The following is a 23,588-nucleotide window of genomic DNA, read 5'->3' on the forward strand; positions in this document are numbered from 1 at the left end:
AAATTGAAAATCAAAGGAAGGTTGGCAGTCGCATTCATGCGCAGATTAATTGTACCAAAATACATGCATTTGCTGGTGGGTCAGCATTTACACTCACATTCACCAGCAAGTTGTCATTTTGACAGCTTTCCTTTTGTCTGTAAATGTTCACGGTCTTTTGCTGTTTGCTTTGACATTCAAGGAGACAAAAGCAAATTTTAACACTTTAAAAAATGTCCATGGAATGTGTAACTGATCCATGCAAAAACACTTTTTCCCGGCATCTCAACAATGCATGTTTGAGTTATTCTTTATGGATGTAAAATCTTTTAAAGGTGCATAAACAACTGTGGTAATCATTAAATTATATATTGTCAGCTTCCAATAATAATAGACTTCATTGAATCCACCTTCTGGAAATACTCTGCTTACATTATTTCAAAATATCACAATAAAAGAAATATTTTAAGTTCCCTTGCTGGTTCATTGGTTAAATACTGTAAATCACAGCAAACAATCTGATCAACATGTAAGACAACCCAATTTTACCAGCTCCAAAAAATCATGTTTTTGCAGAAACTCACCATTTAAGTCAACCTTCCTTTTTAACCATAAAATGCACAGTAGTCACAATTGTAGTCAGCTTTATTTTTTTGACCACCAAATGTATGCTTTACTTACATTAGCTTTTAACTAAGCACAAAGTATCAAGCTGTGTTGTAAAGATGCATGGAAGTTGAGGATATGGCCAGTCATTGCATCAGATACCAATGACATTTTAAAATGGTACCCATGCACACCATATCAGATATTCACTTTCATTCTCTCTGTATAATTCAATGCCCATTTTTTGAATGGATTTTTCATGGCTTCAGCAGTCAACTTATATGCTGACATCTAATGCATCCAAATTAGTTTACAAATGAGGAATCCAGTCAGTGGTAAATATGCCATCTAGTATTGTAGTGAACCAAAGACTTGATGAATAATGATACCAACTGATGGAACAGTGATAGCCATACATTCACACATCTTTTATTGCAGTAAAACATATAGTCACTGTATGAATACATTACCTGGTAATGTAGTGATCCGTTTAGAGGAAAAAAGTACAATATGGTGGTAGTAAATCATATGCTTAGCTTGTGTTGAATTAATAATGGCAGGGGTGAAATTGCTACCAATCACTGGTCCTGGATTAGAGAGGAGAAAAATCTGTCATTGTTCCCGAAGTTGAGGTTTGAAAATCCCCAGAGGCACACTGCAGGTAGAAAATCATTGGGAAAAGTGTTTGTGATTTCCATTCCTAAATTGTCTAGAATCTGCAAGGTTACAGAAAGCAATAATTAAAATAGTAGCAGAAGGACTCTTAAATAAATTGGAACCACCAATTCTCTTGGACTTTCATCATTAACTAAGTCCCAATGGACTTTGATGGTTTGTGAAACTGTACTTGACTATCATGAAGTCCAAAAGCAGAGCAGAAGGTAATGGTTAGTGTCGTACCCACATTAGGGAAGCAAACTGAAGACCCGGGAATCTTTAGGTTGATATCACACTTCTGTACAAACTATAAACTCCTGTATTGTATGTGTGGTCTCATTCTCTGGAGAATCAGCTTTTTGTCATGTCAGTCATCCCTAAGAAATAAGTGATATTTCAATCTAAACAAAGTTGCTGTGACAAAATATTGTCTGTTTTCCCAGAATTCAGATCTCATGGATGAGAAAGGCTAGGAATAAGCAATTTCCTTGAGAATCTCCTCTCCATTTCTGGTCCTGTTCAACATCATGGACTATGTTTGTAGTAAACAGTGGTTCTACCCTATACAGATGCAATAAAAACTTTGGAGAGGCAAGGTCAAGTCTAATGTTCCGGGGATATAAATTCAAATCCCACCATTGCAAATGGTGAGACACAAATTCACTAAAAATCTGGAATAAAAATCTGGTCTTATGGCAACCATGTAATCATTGTCTTAAAAGAAAGTTCTCTAATGTCCTTTCGGGAATGAAATCTGCCATCCTCACCTGGTATGGCCTACATGTGACTCCTGACCCACAGCAACATGGTTGACTCTTAACTGCTCCCCGAAATGACCTAGCAAGCAAGTCAGTTCAGGGTGATTAGGAATGGGCAACACCCACATCTCATAAATGAATGGAAAAACAACTCTGGTCACGAACTATCATTTCCAGACGGGCTGTGTGAGAAATTGAATTGAGTCATGCTCATTTCACAGACATCAAACAGACTCTTAAGGTTAGAATGTGGTGGCCAACATGCCTTGACTGTGCTAAAATTATACAGCTGACCAAACTGGATCGGATATGACTAACCTCATTTTAATAATGAAATAAAGATTTCTCTGGAGCAAGAGTGGGATGCAGTCTGACAAGTGGGCACCTTTGACATTGCAAACACCTAGCCCAGTTTCTACACACTCCCCTGGTGACTCACCTTTTGAAGACTGTCCCTCCAGCCTACACTCTAATATATGTGTGTGGTGTCATGTTCTGAACTGGTACTTGTCACAGTGCTCCATCTACGGGAAGGCCAACTTCCCCATCTTGGAGTGCTGCAAAAGCACTGATATTGTCAGCAGTTGATACAAAATAGAGGGGAGAAGATTGGCTTTAGGGAAGGATGAGCAAAGAATGATGGCTGGCTGTTTAAAACAACTATAGTTCTTTCACAGTGTGGGGTGAGCTAGAGGTGATTAAGGATAAAGAGGGTTATGAATGAACAGATTATACAGAGCTGTTCCTTCATGGTTGGTACTCACCACGACTTGCCCCATGTCTTGTCCCATGGATGTTGTTAAATGGTACAATAATGTCTAATATGCCATCCCTCGTAACAAACACACAATAAAAAATTCTGAGGAAGTGTCACGGGACCCAAAACACTAATTCTGATTTCTCTCCACTAATGCTAACAGATCTGCTGAGCTTTTCCAACAATTTCTGTTTTTTTTGTGACACAATAAAAAGTGCAGGTTGCATTGATAACACTCTGTTTGTATAATATCAATCACAACTTGCAGTTAGATGATTTCCTCAATGGACTAAAACATCCTAAACACTTTACAGAAGTACTATCAAGTAAAATTTGAGACAGCGTCACATAAGGAACAAACGTACTGTCATCTATCCTAAGAGATAGATTTTAAGGAGTATCTGAAGTAAGGAACAACGTTTAGAGAAGCAGAGAGGCTTAGGGAAGGAATTTCAGAGTTTGGAGTCCAGGCAGCCAAAGGCTTGAATGCCAATAGTGTATTAAAATCAGAAATGCTCAAGAGTCTACAACTGGAGGATGCAGATATCTCGGGTGCTGGTAAATCTGGAAGAGATAGTATAACAAGTTGCAAGCACTAATTTCAAATAATCATTAGGGCCACTAAAACTGATGTACGCACTGCTAACTCTTACCGCATGTCTATTTTTAGGCACAATCAAATTACCTACAATGCCATTAGCTCTGACAATGTAAGAATTTTGCAGGACTATCTGTTTTGCTTAGTACAAATTTGAGTTAACAAACCTAAAAGGGGAACAGAGAACCAGGTTTCGAACATCTTCAAAAAGAAAATTGATATGTATTACTGTGGTCCATCCATAGAGAAGTCCACACAACTCTTACTTAAAGGATCGGAAATGCTGGAGAATGGTAAGCAACTTTACACTAACAATGAAAGTGACCATTTGATATTAAGTGATTTCAGCAAACCCATTAAACAGTTAACATTCATCTTGCTTTAGCACAGCTCACAAAAATCAAAAACTGATTTTTAATGAGTAGAATCGCTTTAACTTGTTCAGTACTAGTCTGTGTAAACCAACATTCTGAGGAATTCAGTGGCTGTTTTCAGTGGAGATCTATTTCATTGCTCTATTCACAAAACTTGCCTTTCTTGCGGGATGTCAGTATTGTGTCTGAATATAGGGATCTATATATAAGCAGTTAAAGTTCCTGAATGACCATGGTGATAAATTCACTAGGTACGATAGTGCTTATTTAGTCCTGAAGACACTTCAGCATGATTATAATACAGTTGGTGAGTTAGAAGTTTAGAGCAACATTTAATTGTATTTTATTTTTTAAATTCTATTTTACAAAAATATGCAGGCAATGACATTGGAGCCTTATTTAATCATGACATTTTTTTTATTGTGAATTAGCAAATGCCATGGGCTATCACGATCAAGACAGTTGAATGAATAATGGAGACCAGTGTTAACCCCAAGGTATGAGATGTCATTAGAATTGTTGCCTATTTCCTTCAGGAAGTTAAGCACGTCTGTATAGTCAGGAATTTGGTAAGGCCGGTAGTATATTGCAAGATCTGAGCATTTTGTTTCATTGTCCTCTCTGTTGGGGATGTGTAAATAAAATTAGCTCAATAATGGCTGCCTGCAGCTAGTCTTAAAGAAATACATAACAGAAAGATGGTGATGCAACTTCAATGGAATTTTCCGTCACATTTCATTTGAGGAATTAAGAAATGAAAAACCTTCTGACACATTTTTGGAACTCCTAATGTTGATTTGAGGATGTTTGAGTAATTTGAAAGATTGTTGCATGCGTACACCATGTTCAGGTACACAGTGAGTCAGTATGGTATGCAATCGAAAATGGCATGATGACATATCTGGGGACAATGAGTGAATTCAATCCTAACAAAGCTGGCTGGTGTAATTATGATCAAAAGTTACATATTTGGCTGAAAGCGAATAATAAAGGAGATAAGGATAGCGTAAATGTTTTCTTCTGGGGCCAGATAATTTTGATGTAGTTTTTGACCACTATTGTTCAAGAGACGTCAGGTCTATGGAATATGTTGAAATTAATGAAATTTGGACTCATATTATATCATGATTGTGATTGAAATTGCACTGAGTTGCAATCTGTCAAAGGACATAGCTGCCAAGTGATACAGTCCTCGAATAAAAGAAAATCATCACTGTCTGCATGTCGCAAAGTCAGGAATCCACTGCAGAGAAATGTTGTAAAAGATCCAAAGAATAATAAAATCTAGGCCAAATTTTTGAGTGCAAGTAATAATTGTGGAAAGAGGCTTGCAATGAGGCCAGAGCCTTGGAAATGACAGAAAGAGATCATTGCAGTTTGCAAGGGAGTTCTTTTCATTGAGCCAGCAGAGGAGATCCATTGGATTCCAACAAGATTTAGGCCACAGCAGACAGGTTCACAGTCTGAGTTGGGTGGTTAAATGCTACTCCTGCCAGTTTGCCAACAACCATTTAACTGCCCCATTTCCAGTCAAAGTGCTGTATATGAGCAGAGGAGACATTAATGCTTTATACAATATATTGTAATGCTCTAGCTCTAGGTTGCAGCCAGGAAAACCCCCAGCAATCGGCTTGTATTATGGAGCTGACCTTTTGAAGATCCCCATTATTTTCCTGGAAACACCTACACCCACCCTACCATCTTCAAACCTTTTGCCCTGAGACTGGGAAAATTCTGCTCTAAAAATCTATCCATATGTGTTATTTTAAGTTCAACGTCTCATTATAGTTGGGAAAGAGGTTAATATATATATTTTGAGTGTATTGATCACAGCTCAAAATATACTTAGTACTTAGAAAGGAGCCTATTCACTTATGAACATTCAAACATGCAAAGAAGGAACTAGAGTAGGACACTCAGTTCTTTGAGACTGCTCCACTATTCAATATGATCATGGTTGATCTGATTTTAACTATAACTCTTCATCCTTGCACGTTCCCCAATATTTTCATCCCCTTTGTAATCAAAAATCAGTCTACCTCTGCCTTAAAATATTTAAAAATTCTGCATTCGCTGCCTTTTGAGGAAGGGAAGTCCAAAGACTTACAACCCTCTGAAAGAAACAAAAAGTTTCCTCATCTGTTTTAAAGGCTCCTATTTATTTTAAAGTATGTAGTGAATATTTAAAGAAGAGCAGATGAATTATTGCAAAAAAGAAAATGCTTCTCATATCCTAGATTCTTTTGAAGTGAGATGACTATTGTTTTATCAGCAAAGAGGCCAGCATTTTATATACAGATCTCATAGAGAGCAGGCGATAAATTGACAAGTGGTTTGTTTTTAGTGGTGTGGACAAATGTTACTCGAGACAACTAATCTCCTTTGAATAGTTTATTAGTGGGATTTTTGAACTCCATCTGAGTCCAAACATGAGCGAAGCATTCAATTACTATCTGCTGTAAAAGATATTGGTTGCCATAACACAGAGTACATTCTACTGCAGCTACATGTTGCCTTAAATTATGGACTGAAATACTTGAGCAGGTCTTCAGCTCCTCGATGACCACCAACACCACCCAGCCCTTCCCATGGCACCTTCCCATGTAACCGCAAAAGGTGCAACACATGCCCCTTCACCTCTTCCCTGCTCACCATCCATGGGTCTAAACAGTCTTTCCAGGTGAACAAGCATTTCACCTGTATCTCTTCCAATCTGGTCCATTGCATTCGCTACACCCGATGTAGCTTACTTTGGAGAAACTAAACACAGACTGGATGACTGCTTTGCAGAACACCTCCAGTCTGTGCGCAAGCATAACCCCAACCTTCCCATAGCCGGTCATTTTAACACAAGCATTTCACCTGTATCTCTTCCAATCTGGTCCATTGCATTCGCTACACCCGATGTAGCTGCTCGCATGACCACTTGTCTGTCCTCGGCATGCTGCAATGCTCCAGCGAATCACAGCACAAACTGGAGGAACACCTCTCATCTTTGGACTAGGCACTTTACAACCTTCTGGACTTAATATTGAATTCAACACTTTCCCATTTCTCACTCCCATTTATTCGCTTTCTTTGAGCTTTACTTGTTGCATTCTGTGTCACCTTGTCTCCTCCCTCTCTTCCCTCCGTGCATTGCAGTGGGACCATGTGTCCTTTCCAGATTGGCAATTAGACACACCATTGTTCTGCCATTCCCACATTCCACTCACTTAATCTGCACTATCAACACCCTTTCTCCCCCAGCATTCCGCGCGCCCCCACCCCCCCCCCCCCCCCCCCCCCCCCATTGAATAAATGCTACCCCCTCCACACTTCATGTCAGCTCTGATGAAGAGTCATCTAGACTCAAAATGTTAGCTTGCTCCCTCTCCATGGATGCTGCCTGATCTGCTGTGATCTCCACTATTTTTTGTTTTCACTTCAGTAACATATGTGCCTGACAAGTACCAGGCAATAACCATCTCCAAAAAGAGATATCCCTTTGACATTCAAAAGCATTCTCATCACTGAATCCCCCACCATCAACATCCTGAGGAAAATTTAAACATAGGACTCAGAAGCAAGAGTCACCAGTTGGCACTTCAAGTCTGATTCACCGTTAAGTAAGACCATGGCTGATGTGCGTATAGTGTCAGCTTCACTTTCCTCTCTATACCTCCATGACCCTTGTCTGTTAAAGTGTCTTGAATAAATTTGAAGACCCATTTCAATTTAGTTCCTCTACTTCCTGGGGGTAAGGAGTTCCAATGACACCTTTAGGAGGAAGACATTCTCCTCATCTCTGTATTATATAATTATTAAATTCTGTCCACTACTTTTAATTTTCCCTCAAGTCAAACAACTTCCTACTATCCACCCTGTCAGGTCTTCCCAGCATCTTTCAGATTTCAATAAGGTCATCTCTCATTCTTCTAACCTCTAATGGTTCCAGGCCTAAGCCGTCTAAACTTTCTTCACAGGAAAAGCTTTTCATCCCAGAAATGGGCAACGTGGTTACCATTCATGAAATAATTAACTGGACCAGCCATGTAAAAACTATTTTAAGAAGCAGACCAGAGGCCCAGAACTTTCCCAAAAGCAACTCACCTACCAACTCCTCAAACATTGCCTACTGTCTAGAAGGCAAAAATCAGAAATTTGATGGAAAACTTTCCACTTGACTGGATGGGTACAACTTCAACAACTCTCAAGAAGCTAATGCCATCTAGTATGCCACAAATATTTGCACATTCTGCCAGAGACACACAATGTGTACCAGGTACAGGATATGCTGCTACATCTCACTAAGACTCCTTAAACAGCACCTTCCAAATTTACAACCTTTACAGCCTAAAAGGACAAGGACAGCAGATGCAGAGGAACACCACCATGTGCAAGTTCTCCTCCATCCATGCACTATCCTAACTTGGAATTATATTTTCATTTCTCACTATTGCTGGCTCAAAATCATGGAACTCTACTCATGACACCCCTGTAGATGTTCTTGCATGATATGGGCACCAGTCATTCAAGAAGGTGACTCACTACCACCTTCTCAACAATAATTAGGAATAGGCAATAAATGTTGGTCTTGCCAAAAATGCTCACATCCACAAACTAATACAGAAAAGCTTCTAAATCAGAGTTGGAAGTGCAATAATTAACTTTTGCATTTAGTTTTGCTGTGAATATGAATTTGAGAAAGTATGAAATTCAGAACACAATGTGTAGGTTTTTCAACAAACAAACGGAAAGTCGGTAGAGGTCATCTGGCACCTGAGTACACTGGGCCTTAACTTTCTATGCAGCTTTGATTTGGAACCTATGATTGTTGATTTTACGTTGGGATTTCCTACTTTCCCAGTTTCATTGGGATGTAGTATAAGCACAAAAGTTGATGCTTCCAGTTACATAGGGCATACCAGCCTCCTGAAGGGTGTGAAGTTGCCTCACTAGGGAATGTGGGCCCAGGAATGGAAGAATCCAGCTTACTTGAATATAAGGACATGTTTCAAAAAAAAAATCAGCTCCCTATGTAACCAACACCTTGTTTTTTTCCAGGAGGGAGCCAGCCATCCTTTCCCCTAGGTGGCAGTAGGGCATTAGAATTTTGGGGCTGTAAAAGGTGGCATGCAGCTAATATAAATCTGTAATGACAGCGGTGCCTACTGGTTCCATACATATTAAAAGTGCCTTCCTCTAACCCTGCATAGTTTGGTATGGTCAGTGCTAGAGGACAGTATGATGTATGATCCCAGTGTAAATGCTGGGACATTCACCAATTCTGACCTCTTGCATATCCCTGGACTTTATCTGAGTAATTATATCACAAACAGTTGTCAATGGGATCATCTGTGTAGTTTGTACCACAAAAGATGTCTAAAATGGCATTATTTTACCGTTCACAATACATGTGAGTTCAGAAATTTACTTCTTAACTTTCTAGAGGTTAGAGAGGAAGGCCTCAACCTTGCTCTTCCCCACATAATGGAAATTTCAATATTTTCACTTGTGCTCTTAGGCGTATTACACATTATTGCACAGGTGTTTTACTTGTTCAGTGCGTAGGGGAAAATAGTGCAAATTTATGACAAATCCACATTTAATGTTGCCTCACTTAATGTTATTTTGCTTTACTGTTGTTAAGTTATGGGGTCTATTATCTAGTTGAGAGCTTCAAGATTCATTTTAATGTTATTTTCCACATGACCCACAGCTTCACCTGCTGTTGAACTCTGTGACTTGCAGCCTCTGCCCCTTGGTGGCCCACTAAATGCTGCCTCTTTCAATGCGCTCCTACATCTGTGATCTCACTCCCCCAATTTGTTGCTGTTCTGATATGAGTAGCTCTGGTGAGAGGAAGGAACAGCTTTGGCAATCAGTTTTTCTTTTAAATCATCGGTTTTAATAACCCCAGGATTTCTGTCATAACCTGGTGTGTTTTTAAAGAAATTGAGGCACTGAGGGAGGGAGTTCAAGCAAATGACAGCAAGTTGACTGAAGGAGCAGTCACTGCATAGGAAATGAGAAATGAGGATGGTATTGGAGAAGGAGGGCTAAATAGCATTTAACATTTTCCTTTTTGTTATTATTTTATACGGTTTAGCAATTAGGAATTCAGCTATGTAAAATATTTCAACTTACAAAGTAAGTTGTATAGAAATTTTTTTCCTTTTACAAAAGATCCTACAGAACGTAACTCTGGGTTTTACATGGATTCTTATGGGAATCTATGTTCCACTTAAAGTCATTTCACTTAAAGTTGTGATTTTCAGGAATACTATTACAACTTTAAGTGAGGACTAACCACCCTGAAATTGCTCACAAAGTTATTCAATGCGAATATCCACAAATTGTTTTACTTCAAAAAGAAAGTACAAATAGTTCTTTGTTGTAAAGTTGAAAAACAAAATATTACTTGACATGTTGATATTTGACAAAAATTACACCTCAGTATGTTTCTTCAGCACGGCTTATAAGCTGAATAAAGAAACCTTTTTCTTTGGTTACAAAAATGTCAAAGGATTTTTGACCATGTTAATGTGTTAATGAATGGAATTATGCTTCACTTGCCCCAGCTTGTTTGAAGAAGGCACAATAAGGGAACATGAATCTTTGGGACAGCTGGGTTTCCTAAGCACCTGAAACTGGACTCTGATGGAATAATTTGTATAATATAAACAACCTGAAGGAAAATATTTGTGCCTTAGACAGCTTTTCTTTCTCACCGCAAAATGTATTTTCAGTTAAAGAATTGAATTTGCTTCCCATGGCAGGTGAAAAAAAAGAAGAAAGTAGAACAGGATGATCAAATTTCATCAAGCAAATACATGGCTAATGGAAGCAGCCATTAAAATTAATCCTTTTGTTCAGACAGGCACAGCTCAGAGTCAGCAGGTGGTAGAAGAGTCAGAAAGGCTGAAGAATTGCATCTATATTTTTCCATCTCTTCATAGAGTTGATGTATAATCCGAAATGTCTGCCTTTCCTTTTCCTACTTCTGTCTGCTCAGCTAACTGTTACCAAAATGTCGTGAATACAGTAGAGGGATCAAGATAGAAGCAGAGTCTATATTTCTGTCTCTCATAAGGTGTAGCAACATTTTTCTTGCATGCTGACAGTTATGTTGCTGTTTCTCAAGAAGAAGGATTGCATTGCAAAGAATGACATGTTTTCCACGGTGTACTCAGTGAGGCCTGAAATAATTTAGTTTCTTTTTGGCCCTGCTAGTTTTAAAATTATTTCAGCCCTCATACCTTAGATTGCTCGAACGGCAAGTACAAAATGAACTCACCTTCAAGATCCTGGCCTGAAGCTCAAAGTCTGTTGCAGTGACGAACATAGGGTAGATAACAGTAGTGAAGGGATTCATGAGAGCAAGTTTGCAGGACATCAGATGGTTGGAGTATAGGCAGCACATGGTGAGGCACCCAGCTCTAACTTTCCACCATCCCTCTCTTGACCATGTCACTGTCTCAGTCTGTCGTCAGAGAAGGTATGGTTTGTAATTTTGCAGATGACACCAAAATTGGAGGTGTAATGGACAGTGAAGAAGTACAACAGGGTCTTGATCAGATGGGCCAATGGGCTGAGGAGTGGCAGATGGAGTCTCATTTAGATAAATGTGAGGTGCTGCATGTTGAAAAGGCAAATCAGGGCAGGATTTATACACTTAATGTAAGGTCCTGTGGAGTGTTGCTAAGCAAATAGACCTTGGACTGCAAGTTCCTAGTTCCTTGAAAGTGGAGTCGCAGGTAGATAGGATAGTGAAGATGGCATTTGGTATGCTTGCCTTTATTGGTCAGTGCATTGAGTATAGGAGTTGGGAGGTCATTTTGCAGCTGTACAGGAAATTTTTTAGGCCACTTTTGGAATGCTGTGTGCAATTCTGGTCTCCCTGCTTTGGGAAGGATATTGTGAAATTTGAAAGGGTTCAGAAAGCATTTACAATTTGTTGTCAGGATTGGAGGGTTTGAGCTATAGGGAGACAGGAATAGACAGGGGCTATTTTCCCTGGAGCATCAGAGGCTGAGGGGTGACCTTATAAAAGTTTATAAAATTTTGAGGGGCATGGAAAGAGTAAATAGACAAGGTCTTTTCCCTGGGAAGTCCAAAACTAGTGGGCACACGTTTAAGGTGAGAGGAGAAAGATTTAAAAGGGACCTAAACTGCAACTGTTTCATGCAGAGGGTGGTGCATGTAAGGAATGAGCTGCCAGAGGAAGTTGTGGAGGCTGGAGCAATTACAACATTTAAAAGGTATCTGGATGGCTACATGAATAGGAAGGGTCTACAGGGATATGGGGAAAATTTTGGCAAATAGGACTAGATTAATTTAGGATATCTGGTCTGCATGGACAAGTTGGACTGAAGGGTCTGTTTCCGTGCTGTATATCTCTATGACTCTATGACTATATAACTAGTTCAATATCCAGCTGTTGAGGAGCCACAGTATCCTGATCCTTCTTCTCCTCAGGAAATTGGATATTCATGTGTGTATGGTAATTGTCTACCTGGAGCTACAGTAGTATATCCTGAGGAAGGATAGAAGGGATACTGAAGACATTTGCTATACTGGTAATTCACATAGGTATAAAGGACATTAAACATTCACTGGATTAATTCCGGAAATGCGGCATTGTCTTATGGAGAGAGAGTGAGAAGTTTAGGCCTATGCTCTCTAGAATTTAGAAGAATGAGAGGAGATCTAATTAAGGTATATAAGATGCTAAAGTGGATTGACAAAGTATACAAGGAGAAGATGCTTCCTCTTCTGGGGAAATCTAGAATGAGAGGTCATAGCTTTGGCTTAAGGGGTAGCCAATTTAAAACAGAGGTGAGGAGAATTCACTTCTCTCAAAGAGTCATGAATCTGTGTAATCCACGACCTCAGAGCATGGTAGATGCTGGTAAATTAAGTAAATTTAAGGAGGAGATAGACTGATGTTAAATTAGTAATGGGTTGAAAGGTTATTGGAACAGCCAAGAAAGTGGAGTTGAGACGGAGATGGGATTGGCCATGATTGTATTGAATGGTGGAGTAGACCTGACGAGTTGAATTGCCTACTTTTGCTCCAAGTTCTTAGGACATAGGAAGAATTAACTTAGGAGCTGTAAAAGGCATACAAAAAGGGAGTGGTTCATAAATCAAAGATAGAGGATTCAAAGTGACACGGCGTTGTAAATTTCCAGAGTATGGAAAGGAAGGAAAATTGTTCAAAAGAAATGAGGGAATAAATAACAGGTTAACAGCTTGGGTTTAAGTAACAATGTTCTCATCATAAATTAAGGACATTCTTCCAGAATAAAAATGATTGTAAATGAGAGACAGAGTACACTTGAATCAAGCCAGGAAAGAAAACATTGTGACTACAATGGGAAGTCACTAACTAGAAAGGGGGAAATAGAATTTCAGATGCGACAGAACATAGGGAAGAATGCAGTGATCAATTTAATGTGAACACAGCCAGAAAGAACAATGCACAGAAAGAAGCAATGGAAAGGTGGAGCAGGTAGACACTGCGATGTCCAAGGAGAGGTAAATTTATAATCCAGCTTTTGAGGGTTGTTAGGAACCCAAAAGGAAATGGTAATCTGAAACATTATCCCTCAAAAATTGTTGAGGCTAGTTTAATCAAAATGTTTTCTTGTAAATGATTTTTTTGTATTAGGGAAGCATTATAATATCTGCATTTAGAAATTCCATAGATTCACAACCCTCTAATAGATGAAATCCCTCCTCATTTCTGTTTTAAATGAGTGGCATCTATTCTGAGATTATTCCCTTGGTCATAGACTCTCCCATAAGGGAAACAACGTTTCCACATCTACCCTGTCAAGTTTCCTAAAAATCTTGTATGTTTCAATAAAGTTAGCTCTCATTCTTCTAAATTTCAATGAGAATAGACCAACTGTTTCAACCTCTCCTCATAAGAGAGTCTCTCAGCTGCCAGAATCAGCCTAATGAACCTTCTCTGGACTGCCTTCAGTGCCAGTATATCTTACCTGAGATAAGGGGCCCAAATGTTTTCACAATCTTCCAGCTGTAGTCTTACTAGTGCCTTGTACAGTTTGAGCAAAATCTTCTGACTTCTATATGCCCTTTGAAATAAAGGTCAAAATTCCATTTGCCTCCCCATTACCTGCTGCATTTGAATGCTAGCTTTTTGTGATTCATGCACAAGGACTCCCAAATCCCTCTGTTGTAGCTTTCTGCTGTCTTTTTCTATTTAAGTAATATTCATTACTTCTATTATTCCTGCCAAAGTGCATAATCTCACAATTGCCCATATTATATTCTATCAGCCAATTTTTGGCCCCTCACCTAACCTGTCTATATCATCTGCAGACTCTTTCTGCCATCTTCACCAATTGCCTTCCTACCTACGTTTGTGTCATCCCCAAACGTAGCTACATACATTCACATTTCTCATCCAAGTAATTAATACATGTCATAAATAATTGTGGCTCCAGTAATAATCCCTTCATATTCTACCACTTACAGGTTGCCATCCTGAAAATACCCCCATCCTCCAACAGAATTTTCTTCTATTACTTAGCCAATTCTCTAACCATGTTAATGTACTATCTCCAGCACCGCAGGTCTTATCTTACTATGTGGCTTCATGTGTCGTACCTTATCAAGTGTCTTCTGAAAATCCAAATATGTCACATCCACCGCTTTCCCCTTTATTTATTATGCTTTTACCTACTCAAGAGTTCTAGAAAATTTGTCAGGCATGATTTCTCCTTCAAAGGACCGTGCTGACTTTGCTTTATCATACCGTACATTTCTAAATGCTCTGCTATTACATCCTTTATAATAAGCTTTAACATTTTCTCAGTTATAGACATTGAGCTAACTGGCTTTTAGTTGCCCTTTTTTTGTTTCCTTCACTTTTTGAATAAAGGTGTTACATTGGTAATTTTTCAATCTTCTGATTTTCCAGAATCTGAGGATTCGTGAAAGATTACTACCAATGCATCCACTATCTCTGTCAGTATTTCCTTTAGTATCCTAGAATGCATCCATTCAGGTCCAGGGGACTTATTGGTCGTTGGCCCAAGTAGTTTCCCTGAGCACTTTTTCTCTAATGAAAGTTTTGTATTTATTTCCTCTCCTCTTTTTGTTCCTTGATTATTTAGTAATTTTGGAATGATATTAGTGTTTTTTACTGTGAAGACCGATGCAAAGTATTAATTCAACTGCTCTGTCATTTCCTGGTTTCCCATTATCATTTCTGCAGCCTCGTTATCTCAGGGGCCTATGTACACTTTAATTTCTCACTTCCTTGTTATATATTTAAAGAAGCTTTTGCTGTCCATCAAGATATTATTTGTAACTTTACCTTCAAAGTTTATCGTCTCCCTTTTTTTTCTTTTGTCATCTTTTCCTGGCTTTAAAAAATTTCCCAGTCTTCTGGTTTACCACTAATCTATGCAAAATTGTGTGTTTTCTTCTTTTTCAATTTGATCCTGCACGTTCCTTCAGCTACATAAAACCTTATAACAAAAGAACTCTTTCATTTAGTGCATAATCCTTTATAACAATAAGTATTGAATTCACAGTGGCACTTCAAAAAGTCTATATCCACCTGTACATGTCAATAGCCTTTGAAATAGCAGACACCCTGCTGTGATAATGTTAGGTTCTACAATGATTTGTATGGCAGTGATCCAGAGTGGAAACCCACAAGCCTATACCGACTGACAGAGTTAAATTTCAAGCATTTTTTCAACACTCCAGAAATTACTTTCAAAGATATCAAGGACAGTAAACTTCCATTTAGAGTTTCAATGATTGATTTTCATAGATCTGTTGGCAATTCCAATGAACTTGATAGTTAATGAGTTCATGCACTTTTTATGCCTGTTTTAATGAAATCCAAAATACATCTAGTGATGTCTGGTCTCGTCTGTCATTTTCATCACATTGGAAATGCTTTCATCATAGCAGATATTGAAGCCTTTGTCACACAAGTTTTGTAAGTCCAAAAAAGGACTGGATAAAGTTGAATCTTCAATAGCATTAAAAACCCTTAATCAAATTGGTTAAACACCACTTGCCCTTAAAACTCCATGCTGGAATTCTTTAAGCAATCTAAATTTACCAAAGTGACAGATACACTTGTCTAGGTTTATCATTTTTAAAAGCTTTCCCACAGGCCAGATAAAACTAATAAATTCTGAGGTGATGCATTTTGGAAGATCAAATTCAGGTGCAAATTATACTATAAATAGCAGAAACCTTAGGAGAATTGACGTACAGTGGGATCAGGGTGTACAGGCTCGCAGATTTCTGAAAGTGGCAACACAGGAGAATAAGGTGGTCAAGAAGGCAGACAGCACACTTGCCTTCATTGGCCAGGGCATCAAATGTAAAAGTTGTCACGTTATGTTACAGCTGTACAAAACTTAAGTTAGGCCACATTAGGAATATTGTGTACAGTTATGGTCACCACACTACCAGAAGAACATGAAAGCTTTGGAGAGGGTGCAGAGTAGATTTACCAGGATGTTGCCTGGTCTGGACGATTTTAGCTATGAGAAGAGATTGGTTTACTCGGACTGTTTTCACTGAAAAAACAGAGGAGAATTATGAGAGCCTTGGATAGGGTGGATACCTCACACAGGGTAGAAAGGTCAACTACAAGAGGGCACACATTCAAGGTGAGAGGGAGAAAGTTTAGGGGAGAAGGGCAGGGAAAACTTTTCACATAGAGGGTGGTGGAGCCCTGGAATGCACTGCTAGTGGAGGTTGTGGAAGTAGGCACATTAGCAATGTTTTAAGGTATATTTTAATAGACACGTGAGTGTGAGGTGAACAGAGTGATAGATACCATGTGTGGGCAATAAGTAGCGGGTCTAAATAAGGATTAGGAATTGGCACAGGCTTGGTGGAGCCTAAGGGCCTGTTCTTGTGCTGTATTGTATTTTATTGTATTGTTGTATTGCTTTGTAGTTGCTGGTCCTATCCTGACAAGTTCCTCTGAACAGAGTGTAACATTTGTGATTCTGCTTTCCTCTGATACCACCTATATATACAAGGAGATTCAGAAAAATATGAACCGTGGCTTCTCAATTTTCATCATACCTTCCCTCTGTACTCAGATGTATCTGATCCAATCCTGGGAAATTTTCAATTTTAAGTACAGCCAGCCTTTCTAACACTTCCTCTTCATCAACATTTAGCTCATCCAGTATCCCAATTAGTCTTCTCATTCACTTTGACTTTAATAGCTTCTTTTTAATAGTAATGCAGATGCAAAGTACTCATTTTACACCTTAACTATGCCCTCTCCCCCAGTGTGTAAATCTCCTTTTTGGCCCAAATTTTTCTTTCAGTATTCATGTGCCTATAGGACACTTTTATATTTGCATTTATATTAGCTGCTAGTCTCCTTTCATACCCTTTCTTTGCTTCTCTTATTTTTTTTTTCACTTCCCCTTTGAACTTCCTGTGTTCATATCTGTTCTTGTTGTGTAAGGTCTTTGGGACCCTGAAGCAAATTTATGTGATGTCAAAGAGCGGCTTCCCGCATGATATAAATAGCTTAATGTGGGCAGAGTTGTTTAGATATACAGTAAATAGATCAAAGATGGAAAATTATAAGAATTCTGGGAACAGTGACTTCACAAATTAACGATAAGATTAGATCTCAGTTTAGCTTGTGTATTTGTATATTGTGTTAACATGCAAAAAATAGAGTTTTACAAAAGCCTTAGTTTGAAGACTATTCTTTGCCTTCCCTACAACCAGCCTGTCTTAAACCCAAATTGAAGTGTGGCCCAAAAGCTGTCATTTTTCTGCTTCATCCCACCATCTATCTTTTTCCTCATCAAGGCATCTCTAGCTTTCTTTGCCCTGATTTTCCTTTTTGTGGAATGCATCTTGTCTGGAAATGAAACTTCCCATCTTTAAACTGTTCCTTTCCAGTTTGCTTGACAATCTTTAATTCCAATTTACTTGTACCACATCCATTCTCACCCCATTGAAAGTGATTTTCCTTGAATTAATTCCAACAAGGAAAGGGTAGACATGTGGGGCCTTTATTCTCTAGAGTTTAGAAGAATGAGACATGATCTCTTTCAAACATACAAATTCTTACAACATACAGAATTAAAAAAGGTAAAGTCACCATTGTCCTAACAGACATCTCTCATTAGAGAGAGTCAGCTGGAGTTGCTTTAACCTAAGAGTCACCACATCTCAAGTGAGGAGAGAGATTGAGAAGAAAAGTCCTTCATAGTAACTCTATCCAATTTAGGAATTGAACTCAAGCTGTTGGTATGACTGTGCGTTGCAAGCTAACCATCCAAGATAACCGATCCCCTAACATATAGAGTACAGTTCTGAAGAAGAGTCATATTGGACTCAAAATGTTAATTCTTTTTCCCTCTCCACCAATGCTCCCAGACTTGTTGGGTTTTTCCAGCATTTTCAAGTACCTGCAGCATTTTGCCATAATGCTAAATTCTTTAAAACTCCACAAAGTAGATACCGGAAGGATGATTTCCCTGACTAGGTTATCTATAACCAGGGGAAACAATCTTAGAATAAGTGGTAGGCTATTTAGGGCTGAGATGAGGAGGAATATTTTTACTCAGAGGGTGTTGAATCTTTAAAATTCTCTTCCCAGGGGCTGTGGAAGCTCAGTCAATGTGTATATTCAGGACCAAGATTTATTGATTTCTACGTATTAAAAGAATTAAGAGATACAGAAGTAGTACAAGAAAATGGTATTGAAGTAAATCAGCCATGATCTCATTAAATGGCAAAGCAGGCTTGAAAGATTGAATAGCAAATTTATGCTTTTATTTCTAAGTTCATCTTCTTAATTATTTTTACTAAAGATTGCTCCTTGTCCTTTTTTGTGACATTATGATCACTGGTTCCCAGATGATTCTCGGTTGGCACTCAATCCATTTAATCCTTCTCTTTCCTACTAGACAGGGAGAAAATGACCTAGAAAATTCTTCTGAAGGCACTTTAGAAACTCTTCCCCAACTGAAGAACATCACTAGACTCGAAACATTAACTCTGCCTGATTTTCACAGATGCTGTCAGCCCTGCAGACTTTCTCCAGCAGTTTCTGTTTTTATATTCGTATGGCAAATGCAGTTCAGTTTCTTGGTTCCCATCCCTTACCAATTAGTTTAAACCTCCCCAGCAGTGCCAGCAAACTGCCCAACAAGGGTATTCATCCCAGTGCTGTTCACATGCAACCCATTTAATCTGTTCAGGTCTAGAACTTGGCCCATGTCTCCAGCCACACATTCACCTATTTCATCCCACTATTTCAATACACACTGGCATGTGGTACTAGGGATTGATCAAGAGATTATTAGATTTTCAGGTCTATTTTCCTGTTTCTTACCTAAGCTCCTTGAATCTGCCTTCAGGATCTCATCCCTGTTTCTGTCATCTTTATTGGTACTGATATAGTCCATAACTACTAGCTGTTCAGCCTCTCACATCAGATGGCATTCAGTGACATCCTTGACCCTGGTACCAAGGAGTCAGATGGCATTCAGTGATATTCTTGACCCTGGTTCCAAGGAGTCAGATGGCATTCAGTGATATCCTTGACCCTGGTACCAAGGAGTCATAAAGTCATGCAGCACAGAAAAGGGCCCTTTGATCCATTGAGTCTGCTCAAAAGCAACCACCTAACTGTTCTCATCCCATTTCTCAGCATTTGGCCCATCGCCTTATATGCTTTAGCATCACAAGTGCTCTTTTAAATACTTCAAAAATGTTATGAGTGTTTCTTCCTGTCTATGCCCTAAAGGAGATAAAATACGACAGTGGAATCACATCTGAAGGTGCAGAAATGTCTGTCTTTTACCCACAATCACTGTTGCTTTCCTCATCTTCTTCCTAACCTCCTGTGTAGTTGAGACAGCGATGGTATCATGGACTCAGCAGTGGCCACACTAGCCACAGGAACCATCACATCCACTCATATTCAGAACAGAAGATTTGATGCGATGATGCAGCAAACAAGTCAATAACAATCAACAAGTCTTCTCCTCTAGGATCCACAAGCCATCAATACACACCATAAAGTGTGGGTGAAATGCAGTGGAGCTATTTTTGAGTAGCAAGACACTTACTCAACTCAGGCCTTCAGTCATCAAATTATCAGAAATAATTTGGGAAGCTCAAGTCATTTGGGGCGAGTATTGTCAACCTAATTCCACAATCTAAATTTTACAGGATGTCACTAAAGCAACTGCCAATCATAATAATACATCAAAAGTCAAAAAAAAAAGTATTATCATGATAGTAGTGGTAATATATGCACTGTCAATAAACAGTCCTGTTCTTGGCCATGAGCTTTGAAAAATGTGACCCTAGTTCAAGTAAAATATTGCAACAATATCATGCATCACTACGTCCCAACTAATTATAGTATGTGCCTGAAATTTTATGACACTAATTAAAACTTCCCCACTGCATTTTAATGTGGTGATAACATTTGCTGATAAAATATGGCCAGTAAAAGAGCTTGAATAATTTCATTACAATTGTTAGTTACTTAAAAGTCACTCACTTTTTCAGAGGTTAGGTTACCTGAACAAATGGATTAAACATCTAGACGAGATGAAGCTGATTTGAAACTTGATACAAGCTGCAGGGAAAAGATTATAACTAAAACACAAATTGTGTACCTGCTTTTCTTTAATTCAAACATATTTTGCTGTTTTGCTGTTCATGAAAATGATTAAAGATGGTTGGCTGTATTTTCTTCTGAGGTATTTTTCATTTGGGCTTTTAAGCCTTTATGTCTCACATTGCTCTATTGGAGGCAGAAAACTTACAACCTAACCTCTGACAATGTTAGGTCTGATCAACTAGTCACTGTCACAATATTTTGTTTTATTTTGTTTCATTTTGTCCCTTATATTCTCCTACCTGAGACTTCCCCGATGCAGTTGCCACCAGGTTTTCCAAGAGACACCAGAGAATCCTATATGGGCCTGAGAGACATGGGCCATGTGGCAAAGTTGTGTGAGAAGTCCAATGTGGCTTATCTTGAAGTAGGGAGCATCTCACAGCCTCATTTAATAAGTTCTGAGCGTTGAGGTGAAGTTCTCACTTGGCAGCAGTAAGGTGACTATTAGCCAGGTTATTGCTTGTTAATGAATTTATTAACTCCACATCTCACCTCATTAACACACACCGTCTTTGCCACGAGCAAACTCGATGTTGAGAATCGTCAACAAGGAAAACCAAACTGGTACCTGGCGACTTCAGCTCACCGATGGCTGTGATGAGCCTCCATATTGGTCAGCAAGCAACAATGTTTCAAGGCAGGATCCATGGGCATCAGCCACATGAAAATCTCACCCACGAGCATTGGCATCTGACATTTCCCAACCTCTCAGGGTTTTCATGGCAACTGTCTGACTCACTTGCAGGATGCTTAGTAAGCACAGATATCCTTTGCAGGGCACACTGAAAGGACACTCTGAATATGGGGACAGACACCAGGATCATGGAGCGGACCAGGCTGTATCTCAGGGCTGCTCACTAACTCTCTTAGTCATCACTCAGTCAGTGCCTACCTGCAAGTTCACTCCTCCTCCACCTTGCTTTGTCATGCCAAGGGGCAATTTGTCTTGCTTGTCTGTAGCCCTCAGCCTCAGGGCTTCACATCTTGCTGTGCGGCAGTGTGCCATGTAATCTCCCTCCAGCACTATGTGCAGCTGCTTATGTGGTAAACACAGTCCATGTGCAGCAAGCAAGCAAGCAGACAGCTCATGAAATTTTAGGGGAGTAGTCCTCAGTGAATTTTGTGGATTCATCCATCAATCAGGAGGACCCTGCACTGTAGGTCAAGGGCAACCACCGATATGAATCTCTCACATAAGGGATTAGGCACCATCTGGTGTTTGGACAAGTGTTTGAATCAGGGGTCCGTTCTTCTGCAATCCAGGGAGTAGGACACAGTCAGTCTATTGGTTTCTTAGCTGCTAGTTTGGAGGGTAGGGATAAAGCGCTGGCATTATTCAAAGGCCTAGGCACTTGCTGACCAGGGCTATGTGATAAGGCACTCGATGGGTGGGTTATAATTAATCCATCATGTCTGTCCAGTGAAATTGGGACAAAGGAGGTTGTGGGAGTTGGGGGTGGGGGTGGTAATGTGGGGGGTATTGGGATGCACTGCCACTGAGAGGAGACTCCTGACCCTTTTCATGGTAACAGGGGTGGCTGCAGACTCGCGGAGTTGGTAGCTGTGAAGAACGGAGTGTAGCCATTTTTGTAAGGGAAATAGGGTAAAGTATGGATTAGAATAAGGTAATTTGGGAAAAGGCAGAAAAATGGACTTGAGGATTATCAGATTAGCAAAGATATCATGGAATGGTGGAGCAGATTCAATGGGCTGAATGTCCTACCTCTACTCCTATGTCGTATGGTCCAATGGTCTTTATCCAACTTACCATTATAGGAGGCCACACCAGCAGGCACAGCTAGCCTGGAAACAGATTGCAGTCCAGGTCAGTACAGGTAGTTCTCTTTTAACGCAATAGTTGCATCCTTGTGTGACCTTGCGCTACAGAAAATCACCATGGAAAATTGCATTATAGGGAAATTGCTATAGAAAATCACTATATTGGACAGCAGAAAGGTCACAGTATCCAAACAGTGTCCGCTACTCATCAATCATGTTACAGCCAATTTGCGTCAACAAAACACATGTTATAGCAGAACTACCTGTACTGTGTCCTAGGTTAAACAGGATGCCCAGCAGTGCAGGGAAAAGGTCAATGAGATTCTGTGTTCCACAGGGATGTGTACCACAACCTTCTCTGGAAAGTGAGAAGATAAAATCCAATACCAGACTCCTGTGCTTAAACAAAGGAGACTGAAATAGGATGGGGGAGGAGTTGGCTAAAGCAGACTGGAAGCAAAGACTTTATGGTGGGACACTTGAGGAATAGTGGAGGGCTTTCAAAGCAATTTTTCAAAGTACTCAGCAAAAGTATATACCAGTGAAAAGGAAGTACTGTAGGAAAAGGAGTAATCAGCTATGGATACCTAAGGAAATAAGGGAGGCTATCAAATTGAAAGATTAGGCATACAAAGTGGCAAAGACCAGTAGGAAACTAGAAGATTGGGAAAACTTTAAATATCAACAGAAAGCCACAGAAGAAACTGTAAAGAAAAGTAAGATAGATTACAAGAATAAACTAGCTCAGAATATAAAGACAGATAGCAAATGTTTCTACAAATGTATAAAACAACAAACAGAAGTTAAGGTAAACATTGGTCCTTTAGAGGATGAGAAGGGGGATTTAATAATGGGAAATGAGGAAATAGCCGAAGCATTGAACAGATATTTTGTGTTGGTCTTCACAGTGGAGGACATGATTAACATGCCAGCAATTGATGACAAGGAGAGTAAGGTAGGTGAGGACCTGGACAAGATCTTTATCATGAAATAGGTAGTTTTGGGCAAGTTGATGGAGCTAAAAGTAGACAAGTTTCCTGGCCCTGATGGAATGCATCCCAGGGAGAAATAGCAAATGCACTCGTGGTAATTATCCAAAATTTGCTGGACTCTGGAGCAGTTCCAGCAGATTGGAAAACAGCAAGTGTGAAACCACTGTTTAAAAAAGGAGATAGACAAAAGATGGGGAATTATAGGCTGGTAAGCTTAACTTCTGCAGTGGGGAAAATGCTTGAATCTATCATCAAGGAAGAAATAGCACGACGTCTAGATAAAAATTGTCCCATTGTCATGGGTTCATGAAAGGCTAACTAACTTACTGGAATTCAATGAAGGCGTTACAAGCACGGTGGACAACGGGGAACCAGTAGATGTGGTGTATCTGGATTTCCAAAAGGCATTCGACTAAGTGCCACAT

This window comes from Rhincodon typus, chromosome 6 (genome assembly GCF_021869965.1).
Source record: "Rhincodon typus isolate 14 chromosome 6, sRhiTyp1.1, whole genome shotgun sequence".
Classification (NCBI taxonomy): domain Eukaryota; kingdom Metazoa; phylum Chordata; class Chondrichthyes; order Orectolobiformes; family Rhincodontidae; genus Rhincodon; species Rhincodon typus.